The sequence below is a fragment of the Narcine bancroftii genome, unplaced genomic scaffold (genome assembly GCF_036971445.1).
Source record: "Narcine bancroftii isolate sNarBan1 unplaced genomic scaffold, sNarBan1.hap1 Scaffold_151, whole genome shotgun sequence".
Classification (NCBI taxonomy): Eukaryota; Metazoa; Chordata; class Chondrichthyes; order Torpediniformes; family Narcinidae; genus Narcine; species Narcine bancroftii.
In genome coordinates, this window is record NW_027211886.1 from 3,773,246 (window position 1) to 3,800,732 (window position 27,487).

The window sequence follows — 27,487 nt, forward strand, 5'->3', positions numbered from 1 at the left end:
GATTCCGCACATCTGATTCCTTGCCTCTGATTCCCCACCTCTGATTCCCCATATCTGATACCCCGCCTGGGTTTCCCCGCCTCTGATTCCCCGCCTCTGTTTCCCAATATCTAAGTCCCCGCCTCTGATTCCCCAAATCTGATTCCCCACCTCTGATTCCCCAGCTCTGATTCCCCGCCTCTGATTCCCCGCATCTGATTCCCTGCATCTGATTCCAAGCCTCTGATTCCCTGCCTCTGATTCCCAACCTCTGATTCCCCACCTCTGATTCCCCATATCTGATTCCCCGCCTCTGTTTCCCTGCCTCGGATTCCCCGCCTCTGTTTCCCCATATCTGATTCCCGGCCTCTGATTCCCCGCCTCTGATTCCCCGCCTCTGATTCCCTGCCTCTGATTCCCCATCTCCGATTCCGCACATCTGATTCCCTTCCTCTGATTCCCCGCCTCTGATTCCCCGCCTCTGATTCCCTGCCTCTGATTCCCAACCTCGGATTCCCCACCTCTGATTCCCCATATCTGATTCCCCGCCTCTGTTTCCCCGCCTCTGATTCCCCGCTCTGATTCCCAACTCTGATTCCCCGCCTCTGTTTCCCCATATCTGATTCCCAGCCTCTGAATACCCGTGTCTGATTTCCTGCCTCAGATTCCCCGCCTCTGATTCCCCATCTCTGATTCACCGCCTCTGATTCCCCACCTCTGATTCCCCATCTCTGATTCCGCACATCCAATTCCCTGCCTCTGATTCCCCAACTCTGATTCCCCACCTCTGATTCCCCAGCTCTGATTCCCCGCCTCAGATTCCCCGAGTCTGATTCCCTGCCTCTGATTCCCCGCCTCTGATTCCCTGCCTCTGATTCCCCATATCTGATTCCCCGCCTCTGATTCCCCAACTCTGATTCCCCGCTTCTGATTCCCCAGCTCTGAATCCCCGCCTCTGATTCCCCGCATCTGATTCCCTGCCTCTGATTCCCCGCCTCTGATTCCCCATCTGTGATTCACAACCTCTGATGCCCCACCTCTGATTCCCCATATCTGATTCCCCGCCTCTGTTTCCCCGCCTCTGATTCCTTGCCTCTGATTCCCCATATCTGATTCCCCGCCTCTGATTGCCCACCTCTGATTCCCCGCGTCTGATACCCTGCCTCTGATTCCCCGCCTCTGATTCCCCATCTCTGATTCACCACCTCTGATTCCCGGCCTCTGATTCCCCATCTCTGATTCCGCACATCCGATTCCCTGCCTATGATTCCCCACCTCTGATTCCCCGCCTCTGATTCACCATATCTGATTCCCTGCCTCTGTTTCCCCGCCTCTGATTCCCTACCTCTGTTTCCCCATATCTGATTCCCCGCCTCTGATTCCCCAACTCTAATACCCCGCCTCTGATTCCCCAGCTCTGATTCCCCGCCTCTGATTCCCCGCATCTGATTCCCTGCCTCTGATTCCCCGCCTCTGATTCCAGGCCTCTGATTCCCAGCATCTGATTCCGGCCTCTGATTCCCTGCTTCTGATTCTGTTTCCCTGCCTCTGATTCCCCATCTCTGATTCCGCACATCTGATTCCCTGCCTCTGATTCCCCACCTCTGATTCCCCATATCTGATTCCCCGCCTCTGTTTCCCCGCCTCTGATTTCCCGCCTCTGTTTCCCAATATCTAAGTCCCCACCTCTGATTCCCCAAATCTGATACCCCACCTCTGATTCCCCAGCTCTGATTCCCCGCCTCTGATTCCCCGCATCTGAGTCCCTGCATCTGATTCCAAGCCTCTGATTCCCTGCCTCTGATTCCCAACCTCTGATTCCCCACCTCTGATTCCCCATATCTGAATCCCCGCCTCTGTTTCCCCGCCTCGGATTCCCCGCCTCAGTTTCCCCATATCTGATTCCCGGCCTCTGATTCCCCGCCTCTGATTCCCCGCCTCTGATTCCCTGCCTCTGATTCCCCATCTCCGATTCCGCACATCTGATTCCCTTCCTCTGATTCCCCGCCTCTGATTCCCCGCCTGTGATTCCCCATCACTTATTCACCACCTCTGATTCCCCACCTCTGATTCCCCATATCTAATTCCCCGCCTCTGTTTGCCCGCCTCTGATTCCCCGCCTCTCTTTCCCCATATCTGATTCCCCGTCTCTGAATCCCAAACTCTGATTCCCTGCCTCTGATTCCCCAGCTCTTATTCCCCGCCTTTGATACCCCCCGCCTGATTCCCAGCCTCTGAATCCCCGTGTCTGATTTCCTGCCTCTGATTCCCCGCCTCTGATTCCCCATCTCTGATTCCTCTGATTCCCCACAATCGATTCCCCATCTCTGATTCCGCACATCCGATTCCCTGCCTCTGATTCCCCAACTCTGATTCCCCACCTCTGATTCCCCAGCTCTGATTCCCCGCCTCAGATTCCCCGCGTCTGATACCCTGCCTCTGATTCCCCGCCTCTGATTCCCCATCTCTGATTCCCCACCTCTGATTCCCCGTGTCTGATTCCCTGCCTCTGATTCCCCGCTTCTGAATCCCAGCCTCTGATTCCCCATATCTGATTTCCTGCCTCTGATTCCCCGCCTCTGATTCCCCATCTCTGATTCACCGCCTCTGATTCCCCATCTCTGATTCCCCACCTCTGATTCCCCGTGTCTGATTCCCCGTGTCTGATTCCCTGCCTCTGATTCCACGCCTCTGATTCCCGATATCTGATTCCCTGCCACTGATTCCCCGCCTCTGATTCCCCATCTCTGATTCACCACCTCTGATTCCCGGCCTCTGATTGCCCACCTCAGATTCCGCGCCTCTGATTCGCCAGCTATGATACCCCCCCTCTGATTCCCCGCGTCTGATTCCCCGCCTCTGATTCCCCAACTCTAATACCCCGCCTCTGATTCCCCAGCTCTGATTCCCCTCCTCTGATTCCCCGCATCTGATTCCCTGCCTCTGATTCCCCATCTGTGATTCACAACCTCTGATGCCCCACCTCTGATTCCCCATATCTGATTCCCTGCCTCTGTTTCCCCGCCTCTGATTCCCCGCCTCTGATTCCCCATATCTGATTCCCCGCCTCTGATTGCCCACCTCTGATTCCCCGCGTCTGATTCACTGCCTCTGATTCCCCGCCTCTGATTCCCCATATCTGATTCACCACCTCTCATTCCCGGCCTCTGATTCCCCATCTCTGATTCCGCACATCCAATTCCCTGCCTATGATTCCCCACCTCTGATTCCCGCCTCTTATTCCCCATATCTGATTCCCTGCCTCTGTTTCCCCGCCTCTGATTACCCACCTCTGTTTCCCCATATCTGATTCCCCGCCTCTGATTCCCCAACTCTAATACCCTGCCTCTGATTCCCCAGCTCTGATTCCCCGCCTCTGATTCCCCGCATCAGATTCCCTGCCTCTGATTCCCCGCCTCTGATTCCAGGCCTCTGATTCCCAGCATCTGATTCCGGCCTCTGATTCCCGGCCTCTGATTCCCTGCTTCAGATTCTGATTCCCTGCCTCTGATTCCCCATCTCTGATTCCGCACATCTGATTCCCTGCCTCTGATTCCCCACCTCTGATTCCCCATATCTTATTCCCCGCCTCTGTTTCCCCGCCTCTGATTCCCCGCCTCTGTTTCCCCATATCTGATTCCCCGCCTCTGATTCCCCAACTCTGATTCCCCTCCACTAATTCGCCAGCTATGATTCCCCGCCTCTGATTCCCTGCGTCTGATTCCCTGCCTCTGATTCCCAGCCTCTGATTCCCCTTTTCTGATTCACCACCTCTGAATCCCCACCTCTGATTCCCCATCTCTCATTCCGCACATCCGATTCCCTGTTTCTGATTCCCCGCCTCTGATTCCCCGCCTCTGATTCGCAACCTCAAATTCCCCACCTCTGATTCCCCATATCTGATTCCCCGCCTCTGTTTCCCTGCCTCTGATTCCCGGCCTCTGTTTCCCCATATCTGATTCCCCTCCTCTGATTCCCCAACTCTGATTCCCCGCCTCTGATTCCCCAGCTCTGATTCCCCGCCTTTTATTCCCGGCCTCTGATTCCCTGCCACTGATTCCCCGCCCCTGATTCCCCACCTCTGATTCCCCATATCTGATTCCCCGCCTCTGTTTCCCCAGCTCTGATTCCCCACCTCTGATTCCCCAGCTCTGATTTCCTGCCACTGATTCCCCGCCCCTGATTCCCCACCTCTGATTCCCCATATCTGATTCCCCGCCTCTGTTTCCCCAGCTCTGATTCCCTGCCTCTGATTCCCTGCCCTGATTCCCCATCTCTGTTTCACCGCCTTTGATTCGCCACCTCTGATTCCCCATATCTGATTCCCCGCCTCTGTTTCCCCGCCTCTGATTCCCTGCCTCTGATTCCCAACCTCTGATTCCACACCTCTGATTCCCCATATCTGATTCCCCGCCTCTATTTCCCCATATCTGATTCCCCGCCTCTAATTCCCCAACTCTGATTCCCCGCCTCTGATTCCCCAGCTCTGATTCCCCGCCTCTGATTCCCGGCGTCCGATTCCCTGCCTCTGATTCCCCGCCTCTGATTCACCATCTCTGATTCCCCGCCTCTGATTCCCCGTGTCTGATTCCCTGCCTCTGATTCCCCGGCTCAGATTCCCCGCCTCTGATTCCCTGCCACTGATTCCCTGCCCCTGATTCCCCACCTCTGATTCCCCATATCTGATTCCCCGCCTCTGTTTCCCCGCCTCTGATTCCCCGCCTTGATTCCCCATCTCTGATTCACAACCTCTGATTCCCCACCTCTGATTCCCCATATCTGATTCCCCGCCTCTGTTTCCCCGCCTCTGATTCCCCATATCAGATTCACCGGCTCTGATTGCCCACCTCTGATTCCCCGCCTCTGATTCGCCAGCTCTGATTCCCCGCCTCTGAATCCACGCATCTGATTCCCTGCCTCTGATTCCCCGCCTCTGATTCCCCATCTCTGATTCACCGCCTTTGATTCGCCACCTCTGATTCCCCATATCTTATTCCCCACCTCTGTTACCCCGCCTCTGATTCCCCGCCTCTGATTCTCCATATCTCATTCCCCGCCTCTGAATCCCCATCTCTGATTCCCAGACTCTGATTCCCCACCTCTGATTCCCGGCCTCTTATTCCCAGCATCTGATTCCCGGCCTCTGATTCCCGGCCTCTGATTCCCCGCTTCTGATTCTGATTCCCTGCCTCTGATTCCCCATCTCTGATTCCGCACATCTGATTCCTTGCCTCTGATTCCCCACCTCTGATTCCCCATATCTGATTCCCCGCCTCTGTTTCCCCGCCTCTGATTCCCCGCCTCTGTTTCCCCATATCTAATTCCCCACCTCTGATGCCCCAATTCTGATTCCCCGTCTCTGATTCCCCATCTCTGATTCACCGCTTCTGATTCCCCACCTCTGATTCCCCATTTCTGATTCCGCACATCCGATTCCCTGCCTCTGATTCCCCGACTCTGATTCCACACCTCTGATTCCCCAGCTCTGATTCCCCGCCTCTGATTCCCCGCGTCTGATTCCCTGCCTCTGATTCCCCGCCTCTGATTCCCCATCTCTGATTCCCCACCTCTGATTCCCCGTGTCTGATTCCCTGCCTCTGATTCCCCGCCTCTGATTCCCATCCTCTGATTCCCTGCCACTGATTCCCCGCCCCTGATTCCCCGCCTCTGATTCCCCGCCTCTGATTCCCTGCCACTGAATCCCCGCCCCTGATTCCCAGCCTCTGATTCCCCATATCTGATTCCCTGCCTCTGATGCCCAATATCTGATTCCCCGCCTCTATTTCCCCATATCTGCTTCGCCGCCTATGATTCCCCAACTCTGATTCCCCGCCTCTGATTCCCCAGCTCTGATTTCCCGCCTCTGATTCCCGGCATCCGATTCCCTGCCTCTGATACCCCGCCTCTGATTCCCCATCTCTGATTCCCCGCCTCTGATTCCCCGTGTCTGATTCCCTGCCTCTGATTCCCCGCCTCTGATTCCCCGCATCTGATTCCCTGCCACTGATTCCCTGCCCCTGATTCCCCACCTCTGATTCCCCATATCTGATTCCCCGCCTCTGTTTTCCCGCCTCTGATTCCCTGCCTCTTATTCCCCATATCTGATTCCCCGCCTCTGATTCCCCAACTCTGATTCCCCGCCTCTGATTCCCCAGCTCTGAATCCCCGCCTCTGATTCCCCGCGTCTGATTCCCTGCCTCTGATTCCCCGCCTCTGATTCCCCATCTGTGATTCACAATCTCTGATGCCCCACCTCTGATTCCCCATATCTGATTCCCCGCCTCTGTTTCCCCGCCTCTGATTCCCAGCCTCTGATTCCCCATATCTGATTCCCCGCCTCTGATTGCCCACCTCTGATTCCCCGTGTCTGATTCCCTGCCTCTGATTCACCGCCTCTGATTCCCCATCTCTGATTCACTACCTTTGATTCCCGGCCTCTGATTCCCCATCTCTGATTCCGCACATCCGATTCCTTGCCTATGATTCCCCACCTCTGATTCCCCGCCTCTGATTCCCCATATATGATTCCCTGCCTCTGTTTCCCCGCCTCTGATTCCCCATATGTGATTCCCCACCTCTGTTTCCCCGCCTCTGATTCCCCGCCTCTGTTTCCCCATCTCTGATTCACCGCCAATGATTCGCCACCTCTGATTCCCCATATCTGATTCCCCACCTCTGTTTCCCCGCCTCTGATTCCCCGCCTCTGATTCCCTGCCACTGATTCCCCGCCCCTGATTCCCAGCCTCTGATTCCCCATATCTGATTCCCTGCCTCTGATTCCCCATATCTGATTCCCCGCCTCTATTTCCCCATATCTGCTTCGCCGCCTCTGATTCCCCAACTCTGATTCCCCGCCTCTGATTCCCCAGCTCTGATTTCCCGCCTCTGATTCCCGGCATCCGATTCCCTGCCTCTGATTCCCCGCCTCTGATTCCCCATCTCTGATTCCCCGCCTCTGATTCCCCGTGTCTCATTCCCTGCATCTGATTCCCCGCCTCTGATTCCCCGCATCTGATTCCCTGCCACTGATTCCCTGCCCCTGATTCCCCACCTCTGATTCCCCATATCTGATTCCCCGCCTCTGTTTTCCCGCCTCTGATTCCCTGCCTCTTATTCCCCATATCTGATTCCCCGCCTCTGATTCCCCAACTCTGATTCCCCGCCTCTGATTCCCCAGCTCTGAATCCCCGCCTCTGATTCCCCGCGTCTGATTCCCTGCCTCTGATTCCCCGCCTCTGATTCCCCATCTGTGATTCACAATCTCTGATGCCCCACCTCTGATTCCCCATATCTGATTCCCCGCCTCTGTTTCCTCGCCTCTGATTCCCAGCCTCTGATTCCCAATATCTGATTCCCCGCCTCTGATTGCCCACCTCTGATTCCCCGTGTCTGATTCCCTGTCTCTGATTCACCGCCTCTGATTCCCCATCTCTGATTCACTACCTTTGATTCCCGGCCTCTGATTCCCCATCTCTGATTCCGCACATCCGATTCCCTGCCTATGATTCCCCACCTCTGATTCCCCGCCTCTGATTCCCCATATCTGATTCCCTGCCTCTGTTTCCCCGCCTCTGATTCCCCATATGTGATTCCCCACCTCTGTTTCCCCGCCTCTGATTCCCCGCCTCTGTTTCCCCGCCTCTGATTCCCCATATCAGATTCACCGGCTCTGATTGCCCACCTCTGATTCCCCGCCTCTGATTCGCCAGCTCTGATTCCCCGCCTCTGAATCCACGCATCTGATTCCCTGCCTCTGATTCCCCGCCTCTGATTCCCCATCTCTGATTCACCGCCTTTGATTCGCCACCTCTGATTCCCCATATCTTATTCCCCACCTCTGTTACCCCGCCTCTGATTCCCCGCCTCTGATTCTCCATATCTCATTCCCCGCCTCTGAATCCCCATCTCTGATTCCCAGACTCTGATTCCCCACCTCTGATTCCCGGCCTCTTATTCCCAGCATCTGATTCCCGGCCTCTGATTCCCGGCCTCTGATTCCCCGCTTCTGATTCTGATTCCCTGCCTCTGATTCCCCATCTCTGATTCCGCACATCTGATTCCTTGCCTCTGATTCCCCACCTCTGATTCCCCATATCTGATTCCCCGCCTCTGTTTCCCCGCCTCTGATTCCCCGCCTCTGTTTCCCCATATCTAATTCCCCACCTCTGATGCCCCAATTCTGATTCCCCGTCTCTGATTCCCCATCTCTGATTCACCGCTTCTGATTCCCCACCTCTGATTCCCCATTTCTGATTCCGCACATCCGATTCCCTGCCTCTGATTCCCCGACTCTGATTCCACACCTCTGATTCCCCAGCTCTGATTCCCCGCCTCTGATTCCCCGCGTCTGATTCCCTGCCTCTGATTCCCCGCCTCTGATTCCCCATCTCTGATTCCCCACCTCTGATTCCCCGTGTCTGATTCCCTGCCTCTGATTCCCCGCCTCTGATTCCCATCCTCTGATTCCCTGCCACTGATTCCCCGCCCCTGATTCCCCGCCTCTGATTCCCCGCCTCTGATTCCCTGCCACTGAATCCCCGCCCCTGATTCCCAGCCTCTGATTCCCCATATCTGATTCCCTGCCTCTGATGCCCAATATCTGATTCCCCGCCTCTATTTCCCCATATCTGCTTCGCCGCCTATGATTCCCCAACTCTGATTCCCCGCCTCTGATTCCCCAGCTCTGATTTCCCGCCTCTGATTCCCGGCATCCGATTCCCTGCCTCTGATTCCCCGCCTCTGATTCCCCATCTCTGATTCCCCGCCTCTGATTCCCCGTGTCTGATTCCCTGCCTCTGATTCCCCGCCTCTGATTCCCCGCATCTGATTCCCTGCCACTGATTCCCTGCCCCTGATTCCCCACCTCTGATTCCCCATATCTGATTCCCCGCCTCTGTTTTCCCGCCTCTGATTCCCTGCCTCTTATTCCCCATATCTGATTCCCCGCCTCTGATTCCCCAACTCTGATTCCCCGCCTCTGATTCCCCAGCTCTGAATCCCCGCCTCTGATTCCCCGCGTCTGATTCCCTGCCTCTGATTCCCCGCCTCTGATTCCCCATCTGTGATTCACAATCTCTGATGCCCCACCTCTGATTCCCCATATCTGATTCCCCGCCTCTGTTTCCCCGCCTCTGATTCCCAGCCTCTGATTCCCCATATCTGATTCCCCGCCTCTGATTGCCCACCTCTGATTCCCCGTGTCTGATTCCCTGCCTCTGATTCACCGCCTCTGATTCCCCATCTCTGATTCACTACCTTTGATTCCCGGCCTCTGATTCCCCATCTCTGATTCCGCACATCCGATTCCTTGCCTATGATTCCCCACCTCTGATTCCCCGCCTCTGATTCCCCATATATGATTCCCTGCCTCTGTTTCCCCGCCTCTGATTCCCCATATGTGATTCCCCACCTCTGTTTCCCCGCCTCTGATTCCCCGCCTCTGTTTCCCCATCTCTGATTCACCGCCAATGATTCGCCACCTCTGATTCCCCATATCTGATTCCCCACCTCTGTTTCCCCGCCTCTGATTCCCCGCCTCTGATTCCCTGCCACTGATTCCCCGCCCCTGATTCCCAGCCTCTGATTCCCCATATCTGATTCCCTGCCTCTGATTCCCCATATCTGATTCCCCGCCTCTATTTCCCCATATCTGCTTCGCCGCCTCTGATTCCCCAACTCTGATTCCCCGCCTCTGATTCCCCAGCTCTGATTTCCCGCCTCTGATTCCCGGCATCCGATTCCCTGCCTCTGATTCCCCGCCTCTGATTCCCCATCTCTGATTCCCCGCCTCTGATTCCCCGTGTCTCATTCCCTACCTCTGATTCCCCGCCTCTGATTCCCCGCATCTGATTCCCTGCCACTGATTCCCTGCCCCTGATTCCCCACCTCTGATTCCCCATATCTGATTCCCCGCCTCTGTTTTCCCGCCTCTGATTCCCTGCCTCTTATTCCCCATATCTGATTCCCCGCCTCTGATTCCCCAACTCTGATTCCCCGCCTCTGATTCCCCAGCTCTGAATCCCCGCCTCTGATTCCCCGCGTCTGATTCCCTGCCTCTGATTCCCCGCCTCTGATTCCCCATCTGTGATTCACAATCTCTGATGCCCCACCTCTGATTCCCCATATCTGATTCCCCGCCTCTGTTTCCTCGCCTCTGATTCCCAGCCTCTGATTCCCAATATCTGATTCCCCGCCTCTGATTGCCCACCTCTGATTCCCCGTGTCTGATTCCCTGTCTCTGATTCACCGCCTCTGATTCCCCATCTCTGATTCACTACCTTTGATTCCCGGCCTCTGATTCCCCATCTCTGATTCCGCACATCCGATTCCCTGCCTATGATTCCCCACCTCTGATTCCCCGCCTCTGATTCCCCATATCTGATTCCCTGCCTCTGTTTCCCCGCCTCTGATTCCCCATATGTGATTCCCCACCTCTGTTTCCCCGCCTCTGATTCCCCGCCTCTGTTTCCCCATCTCTGATTCACCGCCTGTGATTCGCCACCTCTGATTCCCCATATCTGATTCCCCACCTCTGTTTCCCCGCCTCTGATTCACCGCCTCTGATTCTCCATTTCTCATTCCCCGCCTCTGAATCCCCATCTCTGATTCCCGGACTCTGATTCCCCACCTCTGATTCCCGGCCTCTTATTCCCAGCATCTGATTCCCGGCCTCTGATTCCCGGCCTCTAATTCCCCGCTTCTGATTCTGATTCCCTGCCTCTGATTCCCCATCTCTGATTCCGCACATCTGATTCCCTCCCTCTGATTCCCCACCTCTGATTCCCCATATCTGATTCCCCGCCTCTTTTTCCCTGCCTCTGATTCCCCGCCTCTGTTTCCCCATATCTAATTCCCCACCTCTGATGCCCCAACTCTGATTCCCCGCCTCTGATTCCCCAGCTCTGATTCCCCACCCCTGATTCCCCGCATCCGATTCCCCATGTCTGATTCCCCGCCTCTGTTTCCCCGCCTCTGATTCCCCGCCTCTGTTTCCCCATATCTGATTCCCCGCCTCTGATTCCCCAGCTCTGATTCCCTGGCTCTGATTCCCCGTGTTCTATTCCCTGCCTCTGATTTCCCGCCTGTGATTCCCCATCTCTGATTCACCACCTCTGATTCCCCACCTCTGATTCCCCATATCTAATTCCCCGCCTCTGTTTGCCCGCCTCTGATTCCCCGCCTCTCTTTCCCCATATCTGATTCCCCGCATCTGAATCACCAACTCTGATTCCCTGCCTCTGATTCACCGCCTCTGATTCCCCATCTCTGATTCCGCACATCCGATTCCCTGCCTCTGATTCCCCGACTCTGATTCCCCACCTCTGATTCCCCAGCTCTGATTCCCCGCCTCTGATTCCCCGCTTCTGATTCCCTGCCTCTGATTCCCCGCCTCTGATTCCCCATCTCTGATTCCCCACCTCTGATTCCCCCTGTCTGATTCCCTGCCTCTGAATCCCCGCCTCTGATTCCCCGCCTCTGATGCCCTGCCACTGATTACCCGCCCCTGATTCCCCACCTCTGATTCCCCATATCTTATTCCCCGCCTCTGTTTCCCCCCTCTGATTCCCAGCCTCTGATTCCCCATATCTGATTCCACGCCTCTGATTCCCCATATCTGATTCCCCGCCTCTATTTCCCCATATCTGCTTCGCCGCCTCTGATTCCCCAACTCTGATTCCCCGCCCCTGATTCCCCAGCTATGATTTCCCGCCTCTGATTTCCGGCATCCGATTCCCTGCCTCTGATTCCCCGCCTCTGATTCCCCATCTGGGATACCCCGCCTCTGATTCCCCGTGTCTGATTCCCTGCCTCTGATTCCCCGCCTCTGATTCCCCGCGTCTGATTCCCTGCCACTGATTCCCTGCCCCTGATTCCCCACCTCTGATTCCCCATATCTGATTCCCCGCCTCTGTTTCCCCGCCTCTGATTCCCCGCCTCTGTTTCCCCATATCTGATTCCCCGCCTCTGATTCCCCAACTCTGATTCCCCTCCTCTAATTCGCCAGCTAAGATTCCCCGCCTCTGATTCCCTGCGTCTGATTCCCTGCCTCTGATTCCCAGCCTCTGATTCTCCTTCTCTGATTCACCACCCCTGAATCCCCACCTCTGATTCCCCATCTCTGATTCCGCACATCCGATTCCCTGCCTCTGATTCCCCGCCTCTGATTCCCCGCCTCTGATTCGCAACCTCTATTTCCCCACCTCTGATTCCCCATATCTGATTCCCCGCCTCTGTTTCCCTGCCTCTGAATCCCGGCATCTGTTTCCCCATATCTGATTCCCTTCCTCTGATTCCCCAACTCTGATTCCCCGCCTCTGATTCCCCAGCTCTGATTCCCCGCCTTTTATTCCCGGCCTCTGATTCCCTGCCACTGATTCCCCGACCTTAATTCCCCACCTCTGATTCCCCATATCTGATTCCCCGCCTCTGTTTCCCCAGCTCTGATTCCCCACCTCTGATTCCCCAGCTCTGATTCCCTGCCTCTGATTCCCTGCCCTGATTCCCCATCTCTGTTTCACCGCCTTTGATTCGCCACCTCTGATTCCCCATATCTGATTCCCCGCCTCTGTTTCCCCGCCTCTGATTCCCTGCCTCTGATTCCCAACCTCTGATTCCACACCTCTGATTCCCCATATCTGATTCCCCGCCTCTATTTCCCCATATCTGATTCCCCGCCTCTGATTCCCCAACTCTGATTCCCCGCCTCTGATTCCCCAGCTCTGATTCCCCGCCTCTGATTCCCGGCGTCCGATTCCCTGCCTCTGATTCCCCGCCTCTGATTCCCCATCTCTGATTCCCCGCCTCTGATTCCCCGTGTCTGATTCCCTGCCTCTGATTCCCCGCCTCTGATTCCCCACCTCTGATTCCCTGCCACTGATTCCCTGCCGCTGATTCCCCACCTCTGATTCCCCGCCTCTGTTTCCCCGCCTCTGATTCCCCGCCTCTGATTCCCCATATCTGATTACCTGCCTCTGATTCCCCAACTCTGATTCCCCGCCTCTGATTCCCCAGCTCTGAATCCCCGCCTCTGATTCCCCGCGTCTGATTCCCTGCCTCTGAATCCCCGCCTTGATTCCCCATCTCTGATTCACAACCTCTGATTCCCCACCTCTGATTCCCCATATCTGAATCCCCGCCTCTGTTTCCCCGCCTCTGATTCCCCGCCTCTGATTCCCCATATCTGATTCCCCGGCTCTGATTGCCCACCTCTGATTCCCCGCCTCTGATTCCCCATATCTGATTCCCCGCCTCTGATTGCCCGCCTCTGATTCCCCGCGTCTGATTCTCCATTTCTCATTCCCCGCCTCTGAATCCCCATCTCTGATTCCCGGACTCTGATTCCCCACCTCTGATTCCCGGCCTCTTATTCCCAGCATCTGATTCCCGGCCTCTGATTCCCGGCCTCTAATTCCCCGCTTCTGATTCTGATTCCCTGCCTCTGATTCCCCATCTCTGATTCCGCACATCTGATTCCCTCCCTCTGATTCCCCACCTCTGATTCCCCATATCTGATTCCCCGCCTCTTTTTCCATGCCTCTGATTCCCCGCCTCTGTTTCCCCATATCTAATTCCCCACCTCTGATGCCCCAACTCTGATTCCCCGCCTCTGATTCCCCAGCTCTGATTCCCCACCCCTGATTCCCCGCATCCGATTCCCCATGTCTGATTCCCCGCCTCTGTTTCCCCGCCTCTGATTCCCCGCCTCTGTTTCCCCATATCTGATTCCCCGCCTCTGATTCCCCAGCTCTGATTCCCTGGCTCTGATTCCCCGTGTTCTATTCCCTGCCTCTGATTTCCCGCCTGTGATTCCCCATCTCTGATTCACCACCTCTGATTCCCCACCTCTGATTCCCCATATCTAATTCCCCGCCTCTGTTTGCCCGCCTCTGATTCCCCGCCTCTCTTTCCCCATATCTGATTCCCCGCATCTGAATCACCAACTCTGATTCCCTGCCTCTGATTCACCGCCTCTGATTCCCCATCTCTGATTCCGCACATCCGATTCCCTGCCTCTGATTCCCCGACTCTGATTCCCCACCTCTGATTCCCCAGCTCTGATTCCCCGCCTCTGATTCCCCGCGTCTGATTCCCTGCCTCTGATTCCCCGCCTCTGATTCCCCATCTCTGATTCCCCACCTCTGATTCCCCCTGTCTGATTCCCTGCCTCTGAATCCCCGCCTCTGATTCCCCGCCTCTGATGCCCTGCCACTGATTACCCGCCCCTGATTCCCCACCTCTGATTCCCCATATCTTATTCCCCGCCTCTGTTTCCCCCCTCTGATTCCCAGCCTCTGATTCCCCATATCTGATTCCACGCCTCTGATTCCCCATATCTGATTCCCCGCCTCTATTTCCCCATATCTGCTTCGCCGCCTCTGATTCCCCAACTCTGATTCCCCGCCCCTGATTCCCCAGCTATGATTTCCCGCCTCTGATTTCCGGCATCCGATTCCCTGCCTCTGATTCCCCGCCTCTGATTCCCCATCTGGGATACCCCGCCTCTGATTCCCCGTGTCTGATTCCCTGCCTCTGATTCCCCGCCTCTGATTCCCCGCGTCTGATTCCCTGCCACTGATTCCCTGCCCCTGATTCCCCACCTCTGATTCCCCATATCTGATTCCCCGCCTCTGTTTCCCCGCCTCTGATTCCCCGCCTCTGTTTCCCCATATCTGATTCCCCGCCTCTGATTCCCCAACTCTGATTCCCCTCCTCTAATTCGCCAGCTAAGATTCCCCGCCTCTGATTCCCTGCGTCTGATTCCCTGCCTCTGATTCCCAGCCTCTGATTCTCCTTCTCTGATTCACCACCCCTGAATCCCCACCTCTGATTCCCCATCTCTGATTCCGCACATCCGATTCCCTGCCTCTGATTCCCCGCCTCTGATTCCCCGCCTCTGATTCGCAACCTCTATTTCCCCACCTCTGATTCCCCATATCTGATTCCCCGCCTCTGTTTCCCTGCCTCTGAATCCCGGCATCTGTTTCCCCATATCTGATTCCCTTCCTCTGATTCCCCAACTCTGATTCCCCGCCTCTGATTCCCCAGCTCTGATTCCCCGCCTTTTATTCCCGGCCTCTGATTCCCTGCCACTGATTCCCCGACCTTAATTCCCCACCTCTGATTCCCCATATCTGATTCCCCGCCTCTGTTTCCCCAGCTCTGATTCCCCACCTCTGATTCCCCAGCTCTGATTCCCTGCCTCTGATTCCCTGCCCTGATTCCCCATCTCTGTTTCACCGCCTTTGATTCGCCACCTCTGATTCCCCATATCTGATTCCCCGCCTCTGTTTCCCCGCCTCTGATTCCCTGCCTCTGATTCCCAACCTCTGATTCCACACCTCTGATTCCCCATATCTGATTCCCCGCCTCTATTTCCCCATATCTGATTCCCCGCCTCTGATTCCCCAACTCTGATTCCCCGCCTCTGATTCCCCAGCTCTGATTCCCCGCCTCTGATTCCCGGCGTCCGATTCCCTGCCTCTGATTCCCCGCCTCTGATTCCCCATCTCTGATTCCCCGCCTCTGATTCCCCGTGTCTGATTCCCTGCCTCTGATTCCCCGCCTCTGATTCCCCACCTCTGATTCCCTGCCACTGATTCCCTGCCGCTGATTCCCCACCTCTGATTCCCCGCCTCTGTTTCCCCGCCTCTGATTCCCCGCCTCTGATTCCCCATATCTGATTACCTGCCTCTGATTCCCCAACTCTGATTCCCCGCCTCTGATTCCCCAGCTCTGAATCCCCGCCTCTGATTCCCCGCGTCTGATTCCCTGCCTCTGAATCCCCGCCTTGATTCCCCATCTCTGATTCACAACCTCTGATTCCCCACCTCTGATTCCCCATATCTGAATCCCCGCCTCTGTTTCCCCGCCTCTGATTCCCCGCCTCTGATTCCCCATATCTGATTCCCCGGCTCTGATTGCCCACCTCTGATTCCCCGCCTCTGATTCCCCATATCTGATTCCCCGCCTCTGATTGCCCGCCTCTGATTCCCCGCGTCTGATTCCCTGCCTCTGATTCACCGCCTCTGATTCCCCATCTCTGAATCACTACCTCTGATTCCCGGCCTCTGATTCCCCATCTCTGATTCCGCACATCCGATTCCCTGCCTATGATTCCCCACCTCTGATTCCCCGCCTCTGATTCCCCATATCTGATTCCCTGCCTCTGTTTCCCCGCCTCTGATTCCCCATATGTGATTCCCCACCTCTGTTTCCCCGCCTCTGATTCCCCGCCTCTGTTTCCCCATCTCTGATTCACCGCCTGTGATTCGCCACCTCTGATTCCCCATATCAGATTCCCCACCTCTGTTTCCCCGCCTCTGATTCCCCGCCTCTGATTCTCCATTTCTCATTCCCCGCCTCTAAATCCCCATCTCTGATTCCCGGACTCTGATTCCCCACCTCTGATTCCCGGCCTCTTATTCCCAGCATCTGATTCCCGGCCTCTGATTCCCGGCCTCTAATTCCCCGCTTCTGATTCTGATTCCCTGCCTCTTATTCCCCATCTCTGATTCTGCACATCGTATTCCCTGCCTCTGATTCCCCACCTCTGATTCCCCATATCAGATTCCCCGCCTCTTTTTCCCTCCCTCTGATTCCCCACCTCTGTTTCCCCATATCTAATTCCCCACCTCTGATGCCCCAACTCTGATTCCCCGCCTCTGATTCCCCAGCTCTGATTCCCCACCTCTGATTCCCCGCATCCGATTCCCCATGTCTGATTCCCCGCCTCTGTTTCCCCGCCTCTGATTCCCCGCCTCTGTTTCCCCATATCTGATTCCCTGCCTCTGATTCCCCAGCTCTGATTCCCTGGCTCTGATTCCCCGCGTTCTATTCCCTGCCTCTGATTCCCCGCCTGTGATTCCCCATCTCTGATTCACCACCTCTGATTCCCCACCTCTGATTCCCCATATCTAATTCCCCTCCTCTGTTTGCCCGCCTCTGATTCCCCGCCTCTGTTTCCCCATATCTGATTCCCCGCCTCTGAATCACCAACTCTGATTCCCTGCCTCTGATTCACCGCGTCTGATTCCACATCTCTGATTCCGCACATCCGATTCCCTGCCTCTGATTCCCCGACTCTGATTCCCCACCTCTGATTCCTCAGCTCCGATTCCCCGCCTCTGATTCCCCCTGTCTGATTCCCTGCCTCTGAATCCCCGCCTCTGATTCCCCGCCACTGATTCCCTGCCACTGATTACCCGCCCCTGATTCCCCACCTCTGATTCCCCATATCTTATTCCCCGCCTCTGTTTCCCCCCTCTGATTCCCAGCCTCTGATTCCCCATATCTGATTCCACGCCTCTGATTCCCATATCTGATTCCCCGCCTCTATTTCCCCATATCTGCTTCGCCGCCTCTGATTCCCCCAACTCTGATTCCCCGCCTCTGATTCCCCAGCTCTGATTTCCCGTCTCTGATTTCCGGCATCCGATTCCCTGCCTCTGATTCCCCGCCTCTGATTCCCCATCTCTGATACACCGCCTCTGATTCCCCGTGTCTGATTCCCTGCCTCTGATTACCCGCCTCTGATTCCCCGCGTCTGATTCCCTGCCACTGATTCCCTGCCCCTGATTCCCCACCTCTGATATCCCCATATCTGATTCCCCGCCTCTGTTTCCCCGCCTCTGATTCCCCGCCTCTGATTCTCCATTTCTCATTCCCCGCCTCTGAATCCCCATCTCTGATTCCCGGACTCTGATTCCCCACCTCTGATTCCCGGCCTCTTATTCCCAGCATCTGATTCCCGGCCTCTGATTCCCGGCCTCTAATTCCCAGCTTCTGATTCTGATTCCCTGCCTCTGATTCCCCATCTCTGATTCCGCACATCTGATTCCCTCCCTCTGATTCCCCACCTCTGAATCCCCATATCTGATTCCCCGCCTCTTTTTCCCTGCCTCTGATTCCCCGCCTATGTTTCCCCATATCTAATTCCCCACCTCTGATGCCCCAACTCTGATTCCCCGCCTCTGATTCCCCAGCTCTGATTCCCCACCTCTGATTCCCCGCATCCGATTCCCCATGTCTGATTCCCCGCCTCTGTTTCCCCGCCTCTGATTCCCCGCCTCTGTTTCCCCATATCTGATTCCCCGCCTCTGATTCCCCAGCTCTGATTCCCTGGCTCTGATTCCCCGCGTTCTATTCCCTGCCTCTGATTTCCCGCCTGTGATTCCCCATCTCTGATTCACCACCTCTGATTCCCTACCTCTGATTCCCCATATCTAATTCCCCGCCTCTGTTTGCCCGCCTCTGATTCCCCGCCTCTCTTTCCCCATATCTGATTCCCCGCCTCTGAATCACCAACTCTGATTCCCTGCCTCTGATTCACCGCCTCTGATTCCCCATCTCTGATTCCGCACATCCGATTCCCTGCCTCTGATTCCCCGACTCTGATTCCCCACCTCTGATTCCCCAGCTCTGATTCCCGGCCTCTGATTCCCCGCGTCTGATTCCCTGCCTCTGATTCCCCGCCTCTGATTCCCCATCTCTGATTCCCCACCTCTGATTCCCCCTGTCTGATTCCCTGCCTCTGAATCCCCGCCTCTGATTCCCCGCCTCTGATTCCCTGCCACTGATTCCCTGCCCCTGATTCCCCACCTCTGATATCCCCATATCTAATTCCCCGCCTCTGTTTGCCCGCCTCTGATTCCCCGCCTCTCTTTCCCCATATCTGATTCCCCGCCTCTGAATCACCAACTCTGATTCCCTGCCTCTGATTCACCGCCTCTGATTCCCCATCTCTGATTCCGCACATCCGATTCCCTGCCTCTGATTCCCCGACTCTGATTCCCCACCTCTGATTCCCCAGCTCTGATTCCCGGCCTCTGATTCCCCGCGTCTGATTCCCTGCCTCTGATTCCCCGCCTCTGATTCCCCATCTCTGATTCCCCACCTCTGATTCCCCCTGTCTGATTCCCTGCCTCTGAATCCCCGCCTCTGATTCCCCGCCTCTGATTCCCTGCCACTGATTACCCGCCCCTGATTCCCCACCTCTGATTCCCCATATCTTATTCCCCGCCTCTGTTTCCCCCCTCTGATTCCCAGCCTCTGATTCCCCATATCTGATTCCACGCCTCTGATTCCCCATATCTGATTCCCCGCCTCTATTTCCCCATATCTGCTTCGCCGCCTCTGATTCCCCAACTCTGATTCCCCGCCCCTGATTCCCCAGCTCTGATTTCCCGCCTCTGATTTCCGGCATCCGATTCCCTGCCTCTGATTCCCCGCCTCTGATTCCCCATCTGGGATACCCCGCCTCTGATTCCCCGTGTCTGATTCCCTGCCTCTGATTCCCCGCCTCTGATTCCCCGCGTCTGATTCCCTGCCACTGATTCCCTGCCCCTGATTCCCCACCTCTGATTCCCCATATCTGATTCCCCGCCTCTGTTTCCCCGCCTCTGATTCCCCGCCTCTGTTTCCCCATATCTGATTCCCCGCCTCTGATTCCCCAACTCTGATTCCCCTCCTCTAATTCGCCAGCTAAGATTCCCCGCCTCTGATTCCCTGCGTCTGATTCCCTGCCTCTGATTCCCAGCCTCTGATTCTCCTTCTCTGATTCACCACCCCTGAATCCCCACCTCTGATTCCCCATCTCTGATTCCGCACATCCGATTCCCTGCCTCTGATTCCCCGCCTCTGATTCCCCGCCTCTGATTCGCAACCTCTATTTCCCCACCTCTGATTCCCCATATCTGATTCCCCGCCTCTGTTTCCCTGCCTCTGAATCCCGGCATCTGTTTCCCCATATCTGATTCCCTTCCTCTGATTCCCCAACTCTGATTCCCCGCCTCTGATTCCCCAGCTCTGATTCCCCGCCTTTTATTCCCGGCCTCTGATTCCCTGCCACTGATTCCCCGACCTTGATTCCCCACCTCTGATTCCCCATATCTGATTCCCCGCCTCTGTTTCCCCAGCTCTGATTCCCCACCTCTGATTCCCCAGCTCTGATTCCCTGCCTCTGATTCCCTGCCCTGATTCCCCATCTCTGTTTCACCGCCTTTGATTCGCCACCTCTGATTCCCCATATCTGATTCCCCGCCTCTGTTTCCCCGCCTCTGATTCCCTGCCTCTGATTCCCAACCTCTGATTCCACACCTCTGATTCCCCATATCTGATTCCCCGCCTCTATTTCCCCATATCTGATTCCCCGCCTCTGATTCCCCAACTCTGATTCACCGCCTCTGATTCCCCAGCTCTGATTCCCCGCCTCTGATTCCCGGCGTCCGATTCCCTGCCTCTGATTCCCCGCCTCTGATTCCCCATCTCTGATTCCCCGCCTCTGATTCCCCGTGTCTGATTCCCTGCCTCTGATTCCCCGCCTCTGATTCCCCACCTCTGATTCCCTGCCACTGATTCCCTGCCGCTGATTCCCCACCTCTGATTCCCCGCCTCTGTTTCCCCGCCTCTGATTCCCCGCCTCTGATTCCCCATATCTGATTACCTGCCTCTGATTCCCCAACTCTGATTCCCCGCCTCTGATTCCCCAGCTCTGAATCCCCGCCTCTGATTCCCCGCGTCTGATTCCCTGCCTCTGAATCCCCGCCTTGATTCCCCATCTCTGATTCACAACCTCTGATTCCCCACCTCTGATTCCCCATATCTGAATCCCCGCCTCTGTTTCCCCGCACTGATTCCCCGCCTCTGATTCCCCATATCTGATTCCCCGGCTCTGATTGCCCACCTCTGATTCCCCGCCTCTGATTCCCCATATCTGATTCCCCGCCTCTGATTGCCCACCTCTGATTCCCCGCGTCTGATTCCCTGCCTCTGATTCACCGCCTCTGATTCCCCATCTCTGATTCACTACCTCTGATTCCCGGCCTCTGATTCCCCATCTCTGATTCCGCACATCCGATTCCCTGCCTATGATTCCCCACCTCTGATTCCCCGCCTCTGATTCCCCATATCTGATACCCTGCCTCTGTTTCCCCGCCTCTGATTCCCCATATGTGATTCCCCACCTCTGTTTCCCCGCCTCTGATTCCCCGCCTCTGTTTCCCCATCTCTGATTCACCGCCTGTGATTCGCCACCTCTGATTCCCCATATCAGATTCCCCACCTCTGTTTCCCCGCCTCTGATTCCCCGCCTCTGATTCTCCATTTCTCATTCCCCGCCTCTGAATCCCCATCTCTGATTCCCGGACTCTGATTCCCCACCTCTGATTCCCGGCCTCTTATTCCCAGCATCTGATTCCCGGCCTCTGATTCCCGGCCTCTAATTCCCCGCTTCTGATTCTGATTCCCTGCCTCTTATTCCCCATCTCTGATTCTGCACATCGTATTCCCTGCCTCTGATTCCCCACCTCTGATTCCCCATATCAGATTCCCCGCCTCTTTTTCCCTCCCTCTGATTCCCCACCTCTGTTTCCCCATATCTAATTCCCCACCTCTGATGCCCCAACTCTGATTCCCCGCCTCTGATTCCCCAGCTCTGATTCCCCACCTCTGATTCCCCGCATCCGATTCCCCATGTCTGATTCCCCGCCTCTGTTTCACCGCCTCTGATTCCCCGCCTCTGTTTCCCCATATCTGATTCCCTGCCTCTGATTCCCCAGCTCTGATTCCCTGGCTCTGATTCCCCGCGTTCTATTCCCTGCCTCTGATTCCCCGCCTGTGATTCCCCATCTCTGATTCACCACCTCTGATTCCCCACCTCTGATTCCCCATATCTAATTCCCCTCCTCTGTTTGCCCGCCTCTGATTCCCCGCCTCTGTTTCCCCATATCTGATTCCCCGCCTCTGCATCACCAACTCTGATTCCCTGCCTCTGATTCACCGCGTCTGATTCCACATCTCTGATTCCGCACATCCGATTCCCTGCCTCTGATTCCCCGACTCTGATTCCCCACCTCTGATTCCCCAGCTCCGATTCCCCGCCTCTGATTCCCCCTGTCTGATTCCCTGCCTCTGAATCCCCGCCTCTGATTCCCCGCCACTGATTCCCTGCCACTGATTACCCGCCCCTGATTCCCCACCTCTGATTCCCCATATCTTATTCCCCGCCTCTGTTTCCCCCCTCTGATTCCCAGCCTCTGATTCCCCATATCTGATTCCACGCCTCTGATTCCCATATCTGATTCCCCGCCTCTATTTCCCCATATCTGCTTCGCCGCCTCTGATTCCCCCAACTCTGATTCCCCGCCTCTGATTCCCCAGCTCTGATTTCCCGTCTCTGATTTCCGGCATCCGATTCCCTGCCTCTGATTCCACGCCTCTGATTCCCCATCTCTGATACACCGCCTCTGATTCCCCGTGTCTGATTCCCTGCCTCTGATTACCCGCCTCTGATTCCCCGCGTCTGATTCCCTGCCACTGATTCCCTGCCCCTGATTCCCCACCTCTGATATCCCCATATCTGATTCCCCGCCTCTGTTTCCCCGCCTCTGATTCCCCGCCTCTGTTTCCCCATATCTGATTCCCCGCCTCTGATTCCCCAACTCTGATTCCCCTCCTCTAATTCGCCAGCTATGATTCCCCGCCTCTGATTCCCTGCGTCTGATTCCCTGCCTCTGATTCCCAGCCTCTGATTCCCCTTCTCTGATTCACCACCTCTGAATCCCCACCTCTGATTCCCCATCTCTGATTCCGCACATCCGATTCCCTGCCTCTGATTCCCCGCCTCTGATTCCCCGCCTCTGATTCGCAACCTCTATTTCCCCACCTCTGATTCCCCATATCTGATTCCCCGCCTCTGTTTCCCTGCCTCTGAATCCCGGCATCTGTTTCCCCATATCTGATTCCCTTCCTCTGATTCCCCAACTCTGATTCCCCACCTCTGATTCCCCATATCTGATTCCCCGCCTCTTTTTCCCTCCCTCTGATTCCCCACCTCTGTTTCCCCATATCTAATTCCCCACCTCTGATGCCCCAACTCTGATTCCCCGCCTCTGATTCCCCAGCTCTGATTCCCCACCTCTGATTCCCCGCATCCGATTCCCCATGTCTGATTCCCCGCCTCTGTTTCCCCGCCTCTGATTCCCCGCCTCTGTTTCCCCATATCTGATTCCCTGCCTCTGATTCCCCAGCTCTGATTCCCTGGCTCTGATTCCCCGCGTTCTATTCCCTGCCTCTGATTCCCCGCCTGTGATTCCCCATCTCTGATTCACCACCTCTGATTCCCCACCTCTGATTCCCCATATCTAATTCCCCGCCTCTGTTTGCCCGCCTCTGATTCCCCGCCTCTGTTTCCCCATATCTGATTCCCCGCCTCTGAATCACCAACTCTGATTCCCTGCCTCTGATTCACCGCGTCTGATTCCACATCTCTGATTCCGCACATCCGATTCCCTGCCTCTGATTCCCCGACTCTGATTCCCCACCTCTGATTCCCCATATCTTATTCCCCGCCTCTGTTTCCCCCCTCTGATTCCCAGCCTCTGATTCCCCATATCTGATTCCACGCCTCTGATTCCCCATATCTGATTCCCCACCTCTATTTCCCCATATCTGCTTCGCCGCCTCTGATTCCCCCAACTCTGATTCCCCGCCTCTGATTCCCCAGCTCTGATTTCCCGTCTCTGATTTCCGGCATCCGATTCCCTGCCTCTGATTCCCCGCCTCTGATTCCCCATCTCTGATACACCGCCTCTGATTCCCCGTGTCTGATTCCCTGCCTCTGATTCCCTGCCCCTGATACCCCACCTCTGATATCCCCATATCTGATTCCCCGCCTCTGTTTCCCCGCCTCTGATTCCCCGCCTCTGTTTCCCCATATCTGATTCCCCGCCTCTGATTCCCCAACTCTGATTCCCCTCCTCTAATTCGCCAGCTATGATTCCCCGCCTCTGATTCCCTGCGTCTGATTCCCTGCCTCTGATTCCCAGCCTCTGATTCCCCTTCTCTGATTCACCACCTCTGAATCCCCACCTCTGATTCCCCATCTCTGATTCCGCACATCCGATTCCCTGCCTCTGATTCCCCGCCTCTGATTCCCCGCCTCTGATTCGCAACCTCTATTTCCCCACCTCTGATTCCCCATATCTGATTCCCCGCCTCTGTTTCCCTGCCTCTGAATCCCGGCATCTGTTTCCCCATATCTGATTCCCTTCCTCTGATTCCCCAACTCTGATTCCCCGCCTCTGATTCCCCAGCTCTGATTCCCCGCCTTTTATTCCCGGCCTCTGATTCCCTGCCACTGATTCCCCGACCTTGATTCCCCATCTCTGATTCCCCATATCTGATTCCCCGCCTCTGTTTCCCCAGCTCTGATTCCCCACCTCTGATTCCCCAGCTCTGATTCCCTGCCACTGATTCCCCGCCCATGATTCCCCACCTCTGATTCCCCATATCTGATTCCCCGCCTCTGTTTCCCCAGCTCTGATTCCCTGCCTCTGATTCCCTGCCCTGATTCCCCATCTCTGTTTCACCGCCTTTGATTCGCCACCTCTGATTCCCCATATCTGATTCCCCGCCTCTGTTTCCCCGCCTCTGATTCCCTGCCTCTGATTCCCAACCTCTGATTCCCCGCCTCTGATTCCCGGCGTCCGATTCCCTGCCTCTGATTCCCCGCCTCTGATTCCCCATCTCTGATTCCCCGCCTCTGATTCCCCGTGTCTGATTCCCTGCCTCTGATTCCCCGCCTCTGATTCCCCACCTCTGATTCCCTGCCACTGATTCCCTGCCCCTGATTCCCCACCTCTGATTCCCCGCCTCTGTTTCACCGCCTCTGATTCCCCATCTCTGTTTCACCGCCTTTGATTCGCCACCTCTGATTCCCCATATCTGATTTCCCGCCTCTGTTTCCCCGCCTCTGATTCCCTGCCTCTGATTCCCAACCTCTGATTCCACACCTCTGATTCCCCATATCTGATTCCCCGCTCTATTTCCCCATATCTGATTCCCCGCCTCTGATTCCCCAACTCTGATTCCCCGCCTCTGATTCCCCAGCTCTGATTCCCCGCCTCTGATTCCCGGCGTCCGATTCCCTGCCTCTGATTCCCCGCCTCTGATTCCCCATCTCTGATTCCCCGCCTCTGATTCCCCGTGTCTGATTCCCTGCCTCTGATTCCCCGCCTCTGATTCCCCACCTCTGATTCCCTGCCTCTGATTCCCAACCTCTGATTCCACGCCTCTGATTCCCATATCTGATTCCCCGCCTCTATTTCCCCATATCTGCTTCGCCGCCTCTGATTCCCCCAACTCTGATTCCCCGCCTCTGATTCCCCAGCTCTGATTTCCCGTCTCTGATTTCCGGCATCCGATTCCCTGCCTCTGATTCCCTGCCTCTGATTCCCCGCCTCTGATTCCCCGCGTCTGATTCCCTGCCACTGATTCCCTGCCCCTGATTCCCCACCTCTGATATCCCCATATCTGATTCCCCGCCTCTGTTTCCCCGCCTCTGATTCCCCGCCTCTGTTTCCCCATATCTGATTCCCCGCCTCTGATTCCCCAACTCTGATTCCCCTCCTCTAATTCGCCAGCTATGATTCCCCGCCTCTGATTCCCTGCGTCTGATTCCCTGCCTCTGATTCCCAGCCTCTGATTCCCCTTCTCTGATTCACCACCTCTGAATCCCCACCTCTGATTCCCCATCTCTGATTCCGCACATCCGATTCCCTGCCTCTGATTCCCCGCCTCTGATTCCCCGCCTCTGATTCGCAACCTCTATTTCCCCACCTCTGATTCCCCATATCTGATTCCCCGCCTCTGTTTCCCTGCCTCTGAATCCCGGCATCTGTTTCCCCATATCTGATTCCCTTCCTCTGATTCCCCAACTCTGATTCCCCACCTCTGATTCCCCATATCTGATTCCCCGCCTCTTTTTCCCTCCCTCTGATTCCCCACCTCTGTTTCCCCATATCTAATTCCCCACCTCTGATGCCCCAACTCTGATTCCCCACCTCTGATTCCCCAGCTCTGATTCCCCACCTCTGATTCCCCGCATCCGATTCCCCATGTCTGATTCCCCGCCTCTGTTTCCCCGCCTCTGATTCCCCGCCTCTGTTTCCCCATATCTGATTCCCTGCCTCTGATTCCCCAGCTCTGATTCCCTGGCTCTGATTCCCCGCGTTCTATTCCCTGCCTCTGATTCCCCGCCTGTGATTCCCCATCTCTGATTCACCACCTCTGATTCCCCACCTCTGATTCCCCATATCTAATTCCCCGCCTCTGTTTGCCCGCCTCTGATTCCCCACCTCTGATTCCCCATATCTAATTCCCCGCCTCTGATTCCCCGACTCTGATTCCCCACCTCTGATTCCCCAGCTCCGATTCCCCGCCTCTGATTCCCCCTGTCTGATTCCCTGCCTCTGAATCCCCGCCTCTGATTCCCCGCCACTGATTCCCTGCCACTGATTACCCGCCCCTGATTCCCCACCTCTGATTCCCCATATCTTATTCCCCGCCTCTGTTTCCCCCTCTGATTCCCAGCCTCTGATTCCCCATATCTGATTCCACGCCTCTGATTCCCCATATCTGATTCCCCACCTCTATTTCCCCATATCTGCTTCGCCGCCTCTGATTCCCCCAACTCTGATTCCCCGCCTCTGATTCCCCAGCTCTGATTTCCCGTCTCTGATTTCCGGCATCCGATTCCCTGCCTCTGATTCCCCGCCTCTGATTCCCCATCTCTGATACACCGCCTCTGATTCCCCGTGTCTGATTCCCTGCCTCTGATTCCCCGCCTCTGATTCCCCGCGTCTGATTCCCTGCCACTGATTCCCTGCCCCTGATTCCCCACCTCTGATATCCCCATATCTGATTCCCCGCCTCTGTTTCCCCGCCTCTGATTCCCCGCCTCTGTTTCCCCATATCTGATTCCCCGCCTCTGATTCCCCAACTCTGATTCCCCTCCTCTAATTCGCCAGCTATGATTCCCCGCCTCTGATTCCCTGCGTCTGATTCCCTGCCTCTGATTCCCAGCCTCTGATTCCCCTTCTCTGATTCACCACCTCTGAATCCCCACCTCTGATTCACCATCTCTGATTCCGCACATCCGATTCCCTGCCTCTGATTCCCCGCCTCTGATTCCCCGCCTCTGATTCGCAACCTCTATTTCCCCACCTCTGATTCCCCATATCTGATTCCCCGCCTCTGTTTCCCTGCCTCTGAATCCCGGCATCTGTTTCCCCATATCTGATTCCCTTCCTCTGATTCCCCAACTCTGATTCCCCGCCTCTGATTCCCCAGCTCTGATTCCCCGCCTTTTATTCCCGGCCTTTGATTCCCTGCCACTGATTCCCCGACCTTGATTCCCCACCTCTGATTCCCCATATCTGATTCCCCGCCTCTGTTTCCCCAGCTCTGATTCCCCACCTCTGATTCCCCAGCTCTGATTCCCTGCTACTGATTCCCCGCCCATGATTCCCCACCTCTGATTCCCCATATCTGATTCCCCGCCTCTGTTTCCCCAGCTCTGATTCCCTGCCTCTGATTCCCTGCCCTGATTCCCCATCTCTGTTTCACCGCCTTTGATTCGCCACCTCTGATTCCCCATATCTGATTCCCCGCCTCTGTTTCCCCGCCTCTGATTCCCTGCCTCTGATTCCCAACCTCTGATTCCCCGCCTCTG